At 42.2% G+C, this 15,920-nt stretch overlaps 1 protein-coding gene across 2 annotated transcripts in view; it reads right to left on the bottom strand.

Annotated features, from left to right (window-relative positions):
* BRF1 (BRF1 RNA polymerase III transcription initiation factor subunit) overlaps positions 1–15,920 on the bottom strand; it is a 379,514-nt gene that overhangs the window by 255,532 nt on the left and 108,062 nt on the right. Inside the window, exon 1 of one of the 2 annotated variants that reach the window (XM_056544928.1) lies at positions 4,044–4,063. The exons of the other annotated variant lie outside the window; for it this stretch is intronic. The gene's annotated coding sequence lies outside the window, so the exon portion shown is untranslated. Of the gene's footprint in view, positions 1–4,043; positions 4,064–15,920 lie in introns of those variants that run through there. 2 annotated transcript variants of the gene reach the window in all.

Raw genomic sequence — 15,920 nt, 5'->3', positions numbered from 1 at the left:
TCCGATCGAGGGGGCGACTGCACGGTGAGCTGGACTTTGTCTACTATTTCTCTCCGTAAAATCAACTTGTCTGATTTTTAAAGAATTTATTGGTAAATTATGGGGGAAAATAAGTATTTGGTCACTAACAAAAGTTCATCTCAATACTTTGTTATATACCCTTTGTTGGCGATGACAAACGTTTTCTGTAAGCATTCACAAGGCTTTCACACACTGTTGCTGGTATTTTGGCCAATTCTTCCATTCAGATCTCCTCTAGAGCAGTGATGTTTTGGGGCTGTCACTGGGCAACAATTAACCGTCAGGCTCCCTTCCATAGACTTACATTAAGGGGGCGGGGCGTGACATCAGGAGGGGCCGAAGTGGTAGTTCGGCCCCTGTATTGCCCCATCACCACGCACAGAGATTTTCCTCTGTGCTGTGATGATGGCTGGGTGCCACTACTGAGAACACGGGATAGGGAATAAAATGTCTAGGGGTGGAGTACCCCTTTAAGGTCAAAATGGCTGCATTCTTAAGGGGTTAAAGAAGAAGTTACAGCTCTGTGAGAGCCAGAAATCTTGCTTGTTTTTAGGTGGCCAAATACTTATTTTACTGAGGAATTTACCAATTAATTCATTAGAAATCCTACAATGTGATTTACTGTATTCTTTCCCCCCATTCTGTCTCTTAGGCTACAGACTACGGAATTTCCGCCTGAAATTTTGCTTTGAAACTGCAGGCGGTAATTCCGCTTTCTAAAATGTATAGTGGAGTGAATGATTTTCCGTTCACAAATTCACACTTCGGCATTCGTGAAGCGGAATTTGTGAACGGACAATCCGCTTGGAAATTTCCACCTGAAGAAAGGCGGTGCTCTTTCTTCAGGCGGAAATCCGCGCGGAACACACTGCAGTCTATTGGAGACTGCAGTGTCCGCGCGGTCCTAGTGCCGACTGATTCAGCCGGCGCTGGCCGCACTCAGAATCTCCAGGCGTAAATTTTCTGCCTGGAGATTCCGTAGTCTGAACCTAGCCTTATAGCTGATGTATACTTATGATGAAAATTACAGGCCTCTCATCTTTTTAAGTGGGAGAACTTACACAATTGGTGGCTGACTAAATACTTTTCCCCCTACTGTATATAGAGGACATGAGGACTACATTGGTGTATATAGAGGAGGATATGAGGACTGCACTAGAGTATATAGAAGAGGATATGAGGACTGCACTAGAGTATATAGAAGAGGATATGAAGACTGCACTAGAGTACATAGAGTATATAGAAGAGGATATGAGGACTGCACTAGAGTACATAGAAGAGGATATGAAGACGGCACTAGAGTATATAGAAGAGGATATGAGGACTGCACTAAAGTATATAGAAGAGGATATGAGGACTGCACTAGAGTATATAGAAGAGGATATGAGGACTGCACTAGAGTACATAGAGGAGGATATGAGGACTACACTAGAGTACATAGAGGAGGATATGAGGACTACACTAGAGTATATAGAAGAGGATATGAGGACTGCACTATAGTATATAGAAGAGGATATGAGGACTGCACTAGAGTATATAGAAGAGGATATGAGGACTGCACTAGAGTATATAGAAGAGGATATGAGGACTGCACTAGAGTATATAGAAGAGGATATGAGGACTGCACTAGAGTATATAGAAGAGGATATGAGGACTGCACTTAGAGTATATAGAAGAGGATATGAGGACTGCACTAGAGTATATAGAAGAGGATATGAGGACTGCAGTAGAGTATATAGAGGATGATATGAGGACTGCAGTAGAGTATATAGAGGATGATATGAGGACTGCAGTAGAGTATATAGAGGAGGATATGAGGACTGCACTAGAGTATATAGAAGAGGATATGAGGACTGCAGTAGAGTATATAGAAGAGGATATGAGGACTGCAGTAGAGTATATAGAGGAGGATATGAGGACTGCACTAGAGCAGTGGTCTCCAACCAGCGGTATATAGGGGATGATATGAGGACTGCAGTAGAGTATATAGGGGATGATATGAGGACTGCAAGAGTATATAGGGGATGATATGAGGACTGCAGTAGAGTATATAGGGGATGATATGAGGACTGCAGTAGAGTATATAGGGGATGATATGAGGACTGCAGTAGAGTATATAGGGGATGATATGAGGACTGCAGTAGGGTATATAGGGGATGATATGAGGACTGCAGTAGGGTATAGAGAGAAGGATATAGGGGGGAATCAAAAACTGTGCAGAGGAAGAGTGGTGCAGTTGCCTACAGTAACCAATCAAATCGCTTCTTTCATTTTCCAGAGGCCTCTTTAAAAATAAAAGAAGCAATCTGATTGGTTGCTATGGGCAACTGGTCAACTTTTCCTCTGCACAGGTTTTTATAAATCTCCCCATAAAGCCTGCACTAGAGCACACAGTGGGAAGAGAAGAGTGGTATATGAGAAGTGCTCTAGATTATATAGAAGATGAGATGAGGACTGCATGAGCATACACAGAGGAGGATATGCAGACTGCACTATGGTATATAGAAAAATATAGGGCTGCACTAGGGTATATAGATGATGACATGAGGACTGCACTAAAGAGGACCATATGAAAAATGCAAGTAAAAAGTAGAACTTAAAGGGGTACTCCAGTGGAAAACATTTTTTTTTTCATATGAACTGGCTCAAGAAAGTTAAACAGATTCGTAAATTACCCCAATTAAAAAATATTTGGGGAAACTATTACATAAACATGTAAATGTGTAGTAATAAATATTTGCAGCAGGAGCCGCTGTATATAACAAAACGTCACAAAACAATGCAGAGAGCTTTTAAATGTTTTCTTTCATTAAAAAATCCGGATGGTATATGTCTTGTGCCTCATGCTAAAGTAAGTTTTTGAGCTTTTCTTGAACAATTTTACTGCTTGAATGAATCTATAATACTAAAAGAAAAATAAATAACTTTGCAAATAGTTGTGATTATAAAACTCCCACCCATTTGTGCAAACATCAACCATACAAGTCCATCCCCCATACAAGTTAGCAAAGAGTCATCCAAGCCTTCTGATTTTTACAGGACCAGCCAACCGGAGGCATCACTATAGTGGGTGCAGAGGGTGCAGTTGTACCAGGGACAAGGAGCCTGAGGAGCTAATACAGTCTCTAGCTAATACAGTCTCTCTTTTCTATAGGAGCAGTACAGTGCTATGAAAGAAGCATTCTACCAGGAGCGGCCCTGTAACTGTTTTTGCATTGGGGCCCTGAATCTTCAGGTTACGCTACAATGGTCAACTCTCCTTTAGCAGATTGAGTCAGAAAAGGCCATGCTGCAATTCAATGCCCAATTCTTTTGTTTTCCATAGAGATAAACTGCTCGCATGCATGCTTAATCCTTAAATCCCCAACATCTGAGGTCCACATACACATAACATATTCAGCAAATCCTGCTGAAATTATTGAGTTGCCCTATCTTTACCTAGGTAACATTAGCGCTAATGCTGATTGCCAGTGGTTTTGAGTTATTAAAGGGGTACTCCGGTGCATAAAGGGGTACTCCGGTGCTTAGACCTCTTATCCCCTACAGCTGTCACGCCCCCTACCATAGGCTTGCATTGAGGGTCGGAGTGTGACGTCACACGGGGGCGGAGGCGAGACGTCACACGCCGCCTGCCCCGTGGTCGCCGGTAATCAGACCCGGAGCGAACATGCTCCGTGGACTGATTTTAACTGGGGTGCTGCGTGCAAGATAACAGGGGTCCCAGCGGCGGGACCCCCGCAATCAGGCATCTTATCCCCTATCCTTTGGATAGGGGATAAAAGGTCTAAGCGCCGGAGTACCCCTTTAAACCACAATTAACAACCAATTCTGTCCTAGCAAGTGGCCATCAGCTGCTCTTTGGGAGATAACTCTGATCTCGGCCATTTAACCACCTAGATGCAGAAATGCACCTGTATTATCCTACTGTAAATGGCCTCTGCCTCCAATAAAACTAGTCATAGAAAGAAACACGGCCACACGTGAATGCACTGTCTGCACGCCGCTGCTGGATATACAGTCACCGTAATAGAGGCCTGGCATGTGCTTTGCTTCTCTGAAGACACTGGGGGAGATTTATCAAAACCCTTCCAGAGGAAAAGTTGCTGAGTTGCCCATAGCAACCAATCAGATTGCTTCTTTCCTTTTTGCAAAGACCTCTTAATAATGAAAGAAACAATCTGATTGGTTGCTATGGGCAACTCAGCAACTTTTCCTCTGGATAGGTTTTGATAAATCTCCCCTATAATCTTTTTGCTTCAGCACGAAACAGGAAAGTTCTTTTTAAAATGTTCAATGTAAAATCAGCTATTGTGTGTCTTCTAGTACTTGACAATAGTACATGCACCTTAATAATAAAGCAGAAATCCAGACACTGAAGATATTCAGTTCCTACAGAAAGCCCTAGAATAGAGATCACATTAATATCTACCCTTTCTGAGGACATGGCTTTTTTGTCTGACAGAACACAAAGTCCTTATTATTTATTAATAGAGCAGCAGATATACAGTGTAGTACTGTAGAGTTATGAAAAATGAAATACCATGCAACCAGGTGAGGTCAGCCCATGAAATCTGACAACGTGGGGAAGACAAAAGGATATAGGGAAACAGAAGGGGACGTCAGCATGGCTGCAGAGCAGTGCCGCCTGTCGCCCACTTTTATCTGTGGCTATCGTAAAGTCCTGAGGGGGCAACGTCTTTTATTCACCTAGACTTCAATTGTTCCACAAGACATTAGATCCCTACCCGGGTTTTGTTTAAAAAAAAAAAAAAAAAAAGGAGCAGTGTGAAGCTGAGTGGTTTCTACAGCTCTGAAAGTCCGAGCAGGAGGGGAGGAAGTGGCAGCCACTCTCCCGTATAATCAGGTCCAATTACGGAGAGCATAGCCCTCATGGTGGGGCTCCACAGGAACCATCAGGCAGCCAGGCTAGATGGAAAGGCTGCCAGCCCTAAAGTCTGATGGGAATAATAAAGGAAATATGCTTTGCAAAGTAAGATAGCTGCAAACAAAAGAAAAAAGGAACCACAGAGGTGCACGAAGAGGAGCAGCAGAGATCTGTACCTGGGCCAAACAAATCTACCGGGATCTTCTCTGACAAGTGAAGGAAGCAAACTGCCTTCTCCTGCTCACATTGCAGTAAATTATATATGACGTCTTGGACTAAATCTGTGTGGTTTACCTCCGTCTCCTAATACATACTCTCAAGGTTGTGTTTACACATTGCGGTTTTTCAGAGCATTTCCCGCGACTTTGATGGAATTGCATAAAAATGTTTGCCAATGTTGCCAAAATCACAGTGATAAGTATGGGGAAAATACATTAAATAATGCACTATTTTAACACACTATGCATTATTGTAGTAAAATAATGCAATTTTTGCCACAATTGCGTCAAAATCACAGCAAAGATTGTGAAAAAAAATGCATAAACAATGCTGCAAAACTGCACCATGTGAACACAGCCTAAGGCTTCCTATCACATGACTACCTTTCTGTCTGCTGGGCTACTAACATTACCAGGGGATCAGCATGTTCATTCTATGGAGAGGATTAGTGGCTTCCAGACAGTTGTGAATGAAATCCAACAGTTATGACTCTCTGGGCTGTCCCCTTAAAGCTATGTTCTCAAAACAGATGTTTAACAGCACACAAAACACATCAAAACATCACTTTGGTTATTAGCGGTAAACCAACACCTGTCTTTATTTTTAGTTTTCTACCTTGATATTGTTCTGTAGCTCACTCTCAGTCTCACTGAGCTCCACAGACTGGGAAGGGGAATTCCCAAGCAAGTGTGACATCATCTGAAGCTATACAGGGGAGAACTTATTCCATCACTCTGCTACACACAGCTGAAAGCAGTAAAGTGTGAGATGGGCTGTGATTGGCTGAGTCCGCACCCCCTTCCCCCAGCTCTCAAAACAGAACTCTACAGTGTGTCAGCTCTGCCCAACAGCTGCAAAGAAGCTGAAATATTCAGCACTATGCACTGAAGGGATCATGACTCTACAGTTTAGTTCAGCTCAAAGGGAAAACAGAAACATACAGCTCTATACGCTGTGCGGAGCAGAGGTCCCATCTGCATTTGCTGACTAATGTCTCTGCCAGGCTGCCACAGGAGACAATCTGCAAGCAGGACCCCTGGTGACTGCAACACAAGTGTTTGGGGCTTGAATTCCACCAAAAGGAGCAAGATTATGGAGTTGGCATTGTTTTCCACAGACACTGCAAAAACACGCTGATAGGTTAATTTACTTTCTATTATACTGGCCCCACTGTATAAGCCTGAAACAGCGAATGAGGTTCTGTGTCCTACTGATGTTAACAATTCCAAAAATGTTGGCACAGGTAAGAAATTGTGAGGCCTCAGTTTAAGCATCCAAGCCCCCTTTCCAACAAAAAACTGTAAAATAAGGACCTGTCAGCAGGACACTTTATATATTTAAATTGTCCCAGTGCCTTGTGGGAACCCTGTGTTGGTCCTATGTAAGCAAACGGAAAAAATTGTGACTATGAAAATCAAAGATATTACGGTCAGGAATAGTCAGGAGATAAGCATGCCCTTCTTGGAGGCTGTCTGCTCTGGTTACCAGCAAGAAGACAATCCCAAGCAGGGGACACTTTCACAATACTCATAGGCTGCCCCACTTTTTCTTAAATATTGTGTGTTCAGATCTGATATAGCAGTAACCCAAATCTGAAAGCTCAGATGACAAATAAGTACATTAACTCCAACTACTCACCGAAGACAAACAGTCAGAAGCTCTGATGTGGTAAAGAGTCAGACTAAACTCAAATAAGCCTTTATTATCTTCAACCAATAAATATTACATTAGGTATCCAGAACTCGCCTATCAGGTGCATTATGTGTAATATTTGCCCACATAGGCAAAATTAGATAGGGTAAGGTCCCACGATTTGGAATGCTGTTCAGGTAAGTATGTGACAGATTGTTATTGGACCTGCACATTTGCAGATAAGGCTACTGCTTACCTAAAAAAAAATCCCATGGCCATTAGAGGCCTATTCAATAATGGTTGCATGATCCAGCAGATACAAAGCAGCTTTTTGTTGAGTTATTGCAGCAGTTCCATGTGGTCTTACCCATAGAGGCTTTGTAATTGTACAGTATATTTGATTATAAAAACATGCTGAGCCACACAGATAAAACATAAATAAATTCCAGAGAATCCTCTCTTCGAACTTTTTGCCATCCCTCTATTATTTGACCTGGAAACAACTGAATAGATCAACTGGGTGTTACCACTTTGCCACAAAATTGTCCAATCATTGATGACTAGAGTTGAGTGAATCTACAGCCGATTAATTATTTCCAAGTGTTGCTTTCCAAGTGTTCTGATTCTTCAAAGAAGTCTGGAATGGGTCAGTCTATAGCACGGTCCTCAAGACCCCCCCCCAACAGGTCATGTTTTCAGGATTTCCTTAGTCTTTCACAGGTGATATAACTATGGTGATGCCTGATTCACTGACCATAATTATATCACCTGTAAAAGACTAAGTAAATCCTGAAAACATGACCCGTTGGGGAGTCATGAGGACCGCGCTTGAGAAACACTGGTCTAGAGGCACATTCCAGATTGGGTTTGGGAAATTTTACGTATAATCTGTGTTTTTTGCATAACAAATGACATGTCATCAATACTCCAGAAATAGAATAAAATAAAAATAAAACACTTTTTTTTTCCATAATATAGAAAAACAAACAGATTCTTATATCAAGAGACACATACCCCATGAAAGAGAGAGCAAGACACAATGTCCAGCTGTAAAAGGAGTACTCAACTGGAAAAAAAATATTTTTTATCAGCTGGTGCCAGAAAGTTAAACAGATTTGTAAATGACTTCTATTAAAAATCTTAAACCTATCAGTACTTATCAGCTGCTGTATGATCCACAGAAAGTTATTTTCTTTTTGAATTTCCTTTCTGTCTGACCACAGTGCTCTCTGTTGACCACTGTCCATTTTAGGAACTGTCCAGAGTAGGAGCAAATCCCCATAGAAAACCTATCCTGCTCTGGACAGTTCCTAAAATGGACAGAGGTGTCAGCAGAGAGCACTGTGGTCAGACAGAAGGGAAATTCAAAAGGAAAAGAACTTCCTGTGGATCATCCAGCAGCTGATAAGTACTAAAAGAATTAAGATTGTTTTAATTGAAATAATTTACAAATCTGTTTAACTTTCTGCCACCAGTTGATTTAAATTGAAAAAATGTTTTCCAGTGGAGTACCCCTTTAAGCCACAGGAAAAATTCACAATTACAATTGAGAGGCCATAGGGTAACCAAGCCAACAAATATCGCCTAACCAAAAAGTAAAATTGAAAGAGACAAGAGCAGGGATCCAAAACTTAACCTAACAATCTATCTCAGAAAATCAGAAGACTCCATGAACTGCTGCCAAGGAATCCCCACGGATATAAACCAAGGTGCCAAATGTGTAAGAACAAGGACAGCAAGACAGCCTAAGGGTAATTAGGAACTTAAGTGCCCGGCCTATATAGCTAAAAAAAAAATTGTAAACCAGAATGACAATGGTTGGACAGCTGCACTAGACATGAAGAAGAGTTCCCTCAGCACCATGGCATCACAAGCACAAATTTGAACTTGTAGGAAACATGCAGTGGTCTGTCACAAGGCAATAGTAATATCGCAACAGAATCTTACAATGTTTCTCATAAGCATGATTAGCCATGGAGATGCCATGGGTAAAGGCAGAAATCTTTGCAATGTCAGGAGTCAAATGTAAGATCCAGTTCTCTTTCCCACTAAGCATAGACAGACACCGACCAGGAGATTAAAATCATGAAATCCACTCATCAAATACTGAGCGAGAGATCATAGCTCTACTCCAGGAAAGCAGAATGAGAAGTAGATAATTGAGCATGATCTAACCAGGACAAAGGGCAGCCAGGAACCCTAGGTGCATAGCTCAGATAAGGAGGAGCAGCACCTTGTACAATCACATTCAGCAGTCTAGGTGTGGCAGAGCTATCCCAAACCAGAAAATGATGAACATCTCTCTTCCAGGCCGGAAAGCAAGGTCTGGGATGTGGAAATCCAAACGTCCGGGACATGCAGTTCCGGGGCGCTGGGCAGGTGAATTTTTCAGGACTTTAGTCTTGCTTCGGGCAAGCAGGGCCAGACCTGAAAGCCCCTGACAAGTACAACGGCGCTCAAAATGTATGGAGCAGGGTCCTGACTCGAGTCCGCTCCATACCCGGTGGCCCCAGCTGATTTTAGTAGCTGGAAGCCGCCACTAATAGCCGGCATGACGCGATCACCACAGGCTGCCATAAACCCTTTAGATCACAGCCGTCAAAGCTGACATCGGCATCTAAAGGGACATGCAAATGCGGTGGTATAGTGGGGTGGATGAGGCCACCTCCCCCACCGCGATCAGGGGAGCGGTCGGGGGTGTTGTGGACAATCCACTGTAGAGGTAGCGGGAGGGCTTAACTCTGCTTACCTAGGGACCATGGCTCTGTCATTGATAGAGCATGGCTGGACCAGGTTTTTTAAATGGAGCACAGAGTACACAGATCAATAGAAAAGAAAGAAAAATGTAAATCCCCTGACTCTCCAAAGCGGTTAAAGAAATTCCTGAGGAGGAAACAGCAGTAAGAGGTCAGTAAACAAGGCTAGCTTGTGGTTATCATGCCAAAACCTAACGCCTGGGATACGCGGATTCTGTTGCAACACCACCAAGAGGTGTTCCATGGTGAGAATGTAAGGCAAGGGAGAAAAGGGACAGCCCTGCCATTTTCTGTTATAAATATCAAAGGAATCCGAGAGAAACCAGTTTGCCTTAATTAAAGCAGACTGAAGAATACAATGCCATAACCCTACCAACAATTCCAGAGCAAAGGCCAATTTATTTTAAAAAAGCCAGCAGAAACCGCTAGTGCATCTAATCATTGGCTTTCTCAGCATCAGAGAAGAGGGACACTGGGGGTCCCTTCAATAGGCTTACCATGGGGCATCAAGGTTTGGCGACTATGGGGGCACTGTGCAGAGGACCACTTCCCCCAGGAAAATCAGGACCAGGAGCAGGCTGAACAGGATCCATTGCTGTGAGGACCTGCCATTGAGCTCACCTAAGGTGCAACTTCACTCTGCAATTGCTACGCCACTGGGTTCAGGACATTTACTAAACTCTAGTGGGGAAATGAGACTGTGCACTAAAAAAAATAGAAATTTCAGGAGTGAGAAATATTTTTTACATACATTTATCCACTGTTCCTAAGACCCCCATACACAAAAGTGAAAAGTGGGCCAAATACATGATTTTCAGCAGGACCAGCTGACCGTATAACGTGTCAGCCTCTCCTACTCTTCCCCGACAGATGAAGGGTGGGGAGAGAAAGATCAGGCATGTTTGGTTTTAAACAACTGACTATTGTTTTCAGGGAAATAAACAGTGAAGAGGTATCTGGCAGTGGCTTACCCCTCCGCTCTCTATGCAGAATCAAGCTGAAAAGTCATGTGTAGGGGGGTAGGGTGGTGGTTAAAATAACTTATCCAACAGCTACTGAAGGTTTATGTGTAGCGTAATATATTTGGGACTCTGTTTAACAAGGGTGATTCTGTTGTGTAAGATAAGCTTGTACAACACCTGGCCAAGTGAAGATATACTGTATAAACTGTTAACACTAAACATAGCACTTAAGCTTTATATAATTCTACTTAAGCAGAAGTATATAAAAAAAAATGTATAGCAACTGTAAAGATGAATACGGAATCTAAATAAAGGAATGAGGCTTTTTTTTAGTGTGGAAATTGTTATCCTCTTTCACCCTGCATGCTGTGAACAACAATACATGTCAGTGGTATAATTCAATGGTGCTATATTCATAGACGTGTACTAAATAGAGGTATTATGCCATCCAATGGGCCCACTTACAATGAAATAAATATGCATTTTTTTTTTACAAAGACCTAAATAAAATGTTTAATGTTTATCATGAACCAAGACAGCAGGAACATTTGGCATCCAATGCACATTGAAGGTGCAGAAAGATTAAAAAAAGAAAACCATAAATACAATTACTGAGTTATCAACTGGAAAATTGTGTGAGGATAATAGAATTCATAAGCAGTAGGAGGCATTGCCCTGTTCCTGTTTATTAGGGTTACGTGCTTATTTATTTTAGGTGAACAATGGGCTCCACAGAGCAACAGAATGTTAGAAAAAAATAGGGTAAAAATTCATACAAAACACCATATACACTGCTCAAAAAAATAAAGGGAACACTAAGATAACACATCCTAGATCTGAATGAATGAACTAATCGTATTAAATACTTTTCGTCTTTGAATGTGCTGACAACAAAATCACTCAAAAATTATCAATGGAAATTAAATGTATCAACCCATGGATGTCTGGATATGGAGTCACACTCAAAATCAAAGGGGAAAACCACACTACAGGTTGATCCAACTTTGATATAATGTCCTTAAAACAAGTCAAAATGAGGCTTAATAGTGTGTGTGCGGCCTCCACATGCCCATATGACCTCCCCACAACGCCTGGGGCATGCTCTTCATGAGGTGGTCTCCTGAGGGATGTCCTCCCAGACCTGGACTAAAGCATCCGCCAACTCCTGGACAGTCTGTGGTGCAACGTGGCGTTGGTGGATGGAGCGAGACATGATGTCCCAGATGCGCTCCTTCGGATTCAGGTCTAGGGAACAGGCGGCCAGTCCATAGCATCAATGCCTTCCTCTTGGCAAGCACATGGAGGGCTGTGCGGCCCCCCCAAAGAAATGCCACCCCACACCATTACTGACCTACTGCCAAACCAGTCATGCTGGAGGATGTTGCAGGCAGCAGAACGTTCTCCACGGCATCTCCAGACTCTGTTATATGTGCCCAGTGTGAACCTGCTTTCATCTGTAAAGAACACAGGGCGCCAGTGGCCAATCTTGGTGTTCTCTGGCAAATGCCAAACGTCCTGCAAGGTGTTGGGCTGTAAGCACAACCCCCACCAGTGGATGTCGAGCACTCCTACCACCCTCATGGAGTCTGTTTCTGACCATTTGAGTGGACCAATGCACATTTGTGGCCTGCTGGAGGTCATTTTGCAGGGCTCTGGCAGTGCTCCTCCTTGCACAAAGGTGGAGGTAGCGGTCCTGCTGCTGGGTTGTTGCCCTTCTACGGCCTCTTCCACGTCTCCTGATGTACTGGCCTGTCTCCTGGTAGCGCCTCCATGCTCTGGACACTACGCTGACAGACACAGCAAACCACCTTGCCACAGCTCACATTGATGTGCCATCCTGGATGAGCTGCACTAGCTGAGCCCCTTGTGTGGGTTGTAGACTCCGTCTCATGCTACCACTACAGTGAAAGCACCACCAGCATTCAAATGTGACCAAAACATCAGCCAGGAAGCATAGGAATTAAGAAGTGGTCTGTGGTCTCGACCTGCAGAACCACTCCTTTATTGGGGGTGTCTTGCTAATTGCCTAAAATTTTCACCTGTTGTCTGTTCCATTTGCACAACAGAATGTGAAATTTATTCTCAATCAGTGTTGCTTCCTGAGTGAACAGTGTGATTTCACAGAAGACTGATTGACAGAGTTACATTATGATGTTTAAGTGTTCCCTTTATTTTTCTGAACTGTGTATTTTGTCCTGGGGTTAAAGCTACAGAAAGATCCCAACTGCTGAACCCAGCAGCTGCAAATGGGCAACTACATGTGTGAGCCCAAGGGTCCTATTACTTGGGGTGATTATCGGCCTAACAGGCCAAAACCTTCCCTTTGTAGTAGAGCCAGTGAACAGCTTCACCCTGGAGCTCGGAAACAATCTGAATAGCTAGCTCCCTGAAGAAGCTGATTTTGCAGTGAAACATGCAGGAAGCACTCTGTTGGATATGAACACCCAAAATACATTATTATGGTGTGAAACAAACCATCATAGTAGCAACTACATTTGTAAATGCAACTGTCCTGGTTGTGATTTTAACGTATACATATCTTTTGCAACTGAAACAACCCCATTTGGGATGAATAACATTTTTTTTTAATTGGCACTATCATTAAAAAAATTTTGCTATTGCACTCCTTATGGTAAATAAAAAATCTTTCTAATGTGCTTTGCTTAAAAAAAATTAAGTTGTCTTACGTTTTATTTGTGTTTAAAAAAGCTGCCACTAGGTGTCTCCCTACTTGTCCAGAGCACATTTCCGCCTATCTCTTGCACAGACTTTGGACTACTGCTGGCCTGGCAGAAGTCCAAAATCAGGAAATGCAGTCTGGAGTGCTGAGGGGTGTGTGTGCAGCTTTAGCCAATCATAGCTCATCTCACACTTAACTGCTGTGGGCTGTGTGTGCAGAGTGAGGGAGGAAGTTCTCCCCTGTATGGTTTTAGATGATGTCACGTCTGCTGGGTAATGCTCCTTCCCAGTCTGTGAATCTATTTGAGATTGAGCAGAAAATAAAGAGGAATATCAAGGTAGAAAACTAAAAAATATAAAAAATAAAGGTAGGGATGGTTTATCATGATGGGTGCAGTGAATTGGGAGGTTTATAAAATTTAACAAAATCATTACAGGTACTCTTTAAATGCAAAGATTTCTGCAAAAATCCCAGCTTGTGTGAAATTACCCTGATTCTTGCTAATATATATCATTGGTAGGCTTGCAACAAGTAGAGGGCAGAAGAATGTCAACACTACTGGACCACAATTCTTGATGTGACGTTATCTAGTCTCCACTTGTTATTTCTTCCTGTGTTCGGGACAAGCTGTCTCAACAGGAACTGCCCTGGAAGCCAATCTCTAAATGAGACAGGAGACAGTCGCAGCCAGTGATAGACAGAATAAGCTTCCTGCTGAGACGTCTCATCTCAGCATGGAGTGGCGGTAAGTGGGGATGGAAAGATGTCATACCAAGAACTGTGTGGCATTGGGGTGAGAGGAATACAATTTATTTTATAATTTGACCCATACAGCTTTTATACATATCTATGCTTGGAAATAGTTCCTGTTTAGAATTTAAATGTTGCTGCGACATGGGTTAAATAAACCACTCTTGCTATGGATTTATGGGAGTACTGCACTGTTGTCCTATTAGGGTAGGGTCACATGTGCTTTATTTTGCTGCTGCATATTTTTCTACCCATTGAAGTCAATGGGTAGGAAAATACACAGCAGCAAACATGCAGCAAAATATGGCACATGTGACTCTACCATTAAAGTGGATCTTAAGTTCTGGAATGCTGGCAACCACTTTCTTATATTAACTTAATAGTACTGCAATAGGCTTTTTGTTTGCCATATATATAACTCCATAGATAACTATGGGGATTGGGGAGAAAAGTGTCTCATTTTAATTTTCATACAACCCCAAGACATATGTGAAAATTTTATGTCCCCAGACAACATCCTTGAAGCCATTTCTGGTGACTTTTCAGGATAAGCAGCAATGTGTGTACATTAGGAGCAGCACTATTTCTGCCCATTATATAACTTGTACATGTGAATGTTTTTGGCATATTCCAGCTCTGCATACTTCATCTCTAATTAACAGTTCTCCCAGAGCTGGTGGATGGAGTTCCCTCCTCCACCCTAGACTTGTATTGGCTTGTCTTGAAGAATACAGAACAATTATGAGCTGATTTTCAGAGTGGAATACAGTCTCACATGAGAGGGGGGAAGAAGTTTGATAATAGGAGGAAGAAGCATTTTTGCATAATAAGATATATTACATAGTTTCTTATATTGGGTTGTACTATTGATTTATGCAAAGTTTGTTGAAATTCAAAGAAGTGGTCCGTTGACAAACCACTTATCCTCTCAGGATAGGCCATATGTGTCTGACCGCTGGGACCCCCACATGATCTCCTGAATGGGATCCAGCTCTCTGGGATTAACGGATGCTGCAAACTACATAACATGCTCCAATCGTTTCTATGGGAGCACCAAGGACAGCACTCGGTTGCTTCAGCGCTCCCATTGAGAATGAATGGAACGGGTGCAGTCTCCCCCACGATCAGACATGTATCCCTTATCCTGTAGATAGGGGATAAGTTGTTTGTCACCGGACCACCCCTTAAGGACGGAGCCCATTTTCACCTCTAGGACGAAGCCCTTTTTTGCAAATCTGACCACTGTCACTTTAAACATTAATAACTCTGGAATGCTTTCTGTTATCAATCTGATTCTGAGACTGTTTTTTCGTGACATATTCTACTTTAACTTAGTGGTAAAATTTTGTGGTATCTTGCATCCTTTCTTGGTGAAAAATTCCAAAATTTGATGAAAAAATGAAAAATTTTTCATTTTTCTAACTTTGAAGCTCTCTGCTTGTAAGGAAAATGGATATTCCAAATAATTTTTTTTGGGATTCACATATACAATATGTCTACTTTATATTTCCATCATAAAATTGACGAGTTTTTACTTTTGGAAGACATCAGAGGGCTTCAAAGTTCAGCAGCAATTTTCCAATTTTTCACAAAATTTTCAAACTCGCAATTTTTCAGGGACCAGTTCAGGTTTGAAGTGGATTTGAAGGGTCTTCATATTAGAAATACCCCATAAATGACCCCATTATAAAAACTGCACCCCCCAAAGTATTCAAAATGACATTCAGTAAATGTTTTAACCCTTTAGGTGTTTCACAGGAAAAGCAGCAAAGTGAAGGAGAAAATTCAAAATCTTCATTTTTTACACTCGCATGTTCTTGTAGACCCAATTTTTGAATTTTTACAAGGGGTAAAAGGAGAAAATGTATACTTATATTTGTAGCCCAATTTCTCTCGAGTAAGCACATACCTCATATGTCTATGTAAAGTGTTCGGCGGGCGCAGTAGAGGGCTCAGAAGGGAAGGAGCGACAAGGGGATTTTAGAGAGTACGTTTTTCTGAAATGGTTTTTGGGG

This window comes from Hyla sarda, chromosome 11 (genome assembly GCF_029499605.1).
Source record: "Hyla sarda isolate aHylSar1 chromosome 11, aHylSar1.hap1, whole genome shotgun sequence".
Lineage (NCBI taxonomy): Eukaryota > Metazoa > Chordata > Amphibia > Anura > Hylidae > Hyla > Hyla sarda.
The sequence above is the reverse complement of the archived record's forward strand: the minus strand, read 5'-3'. Positions and strand labels throughout refer to the sequence as shown.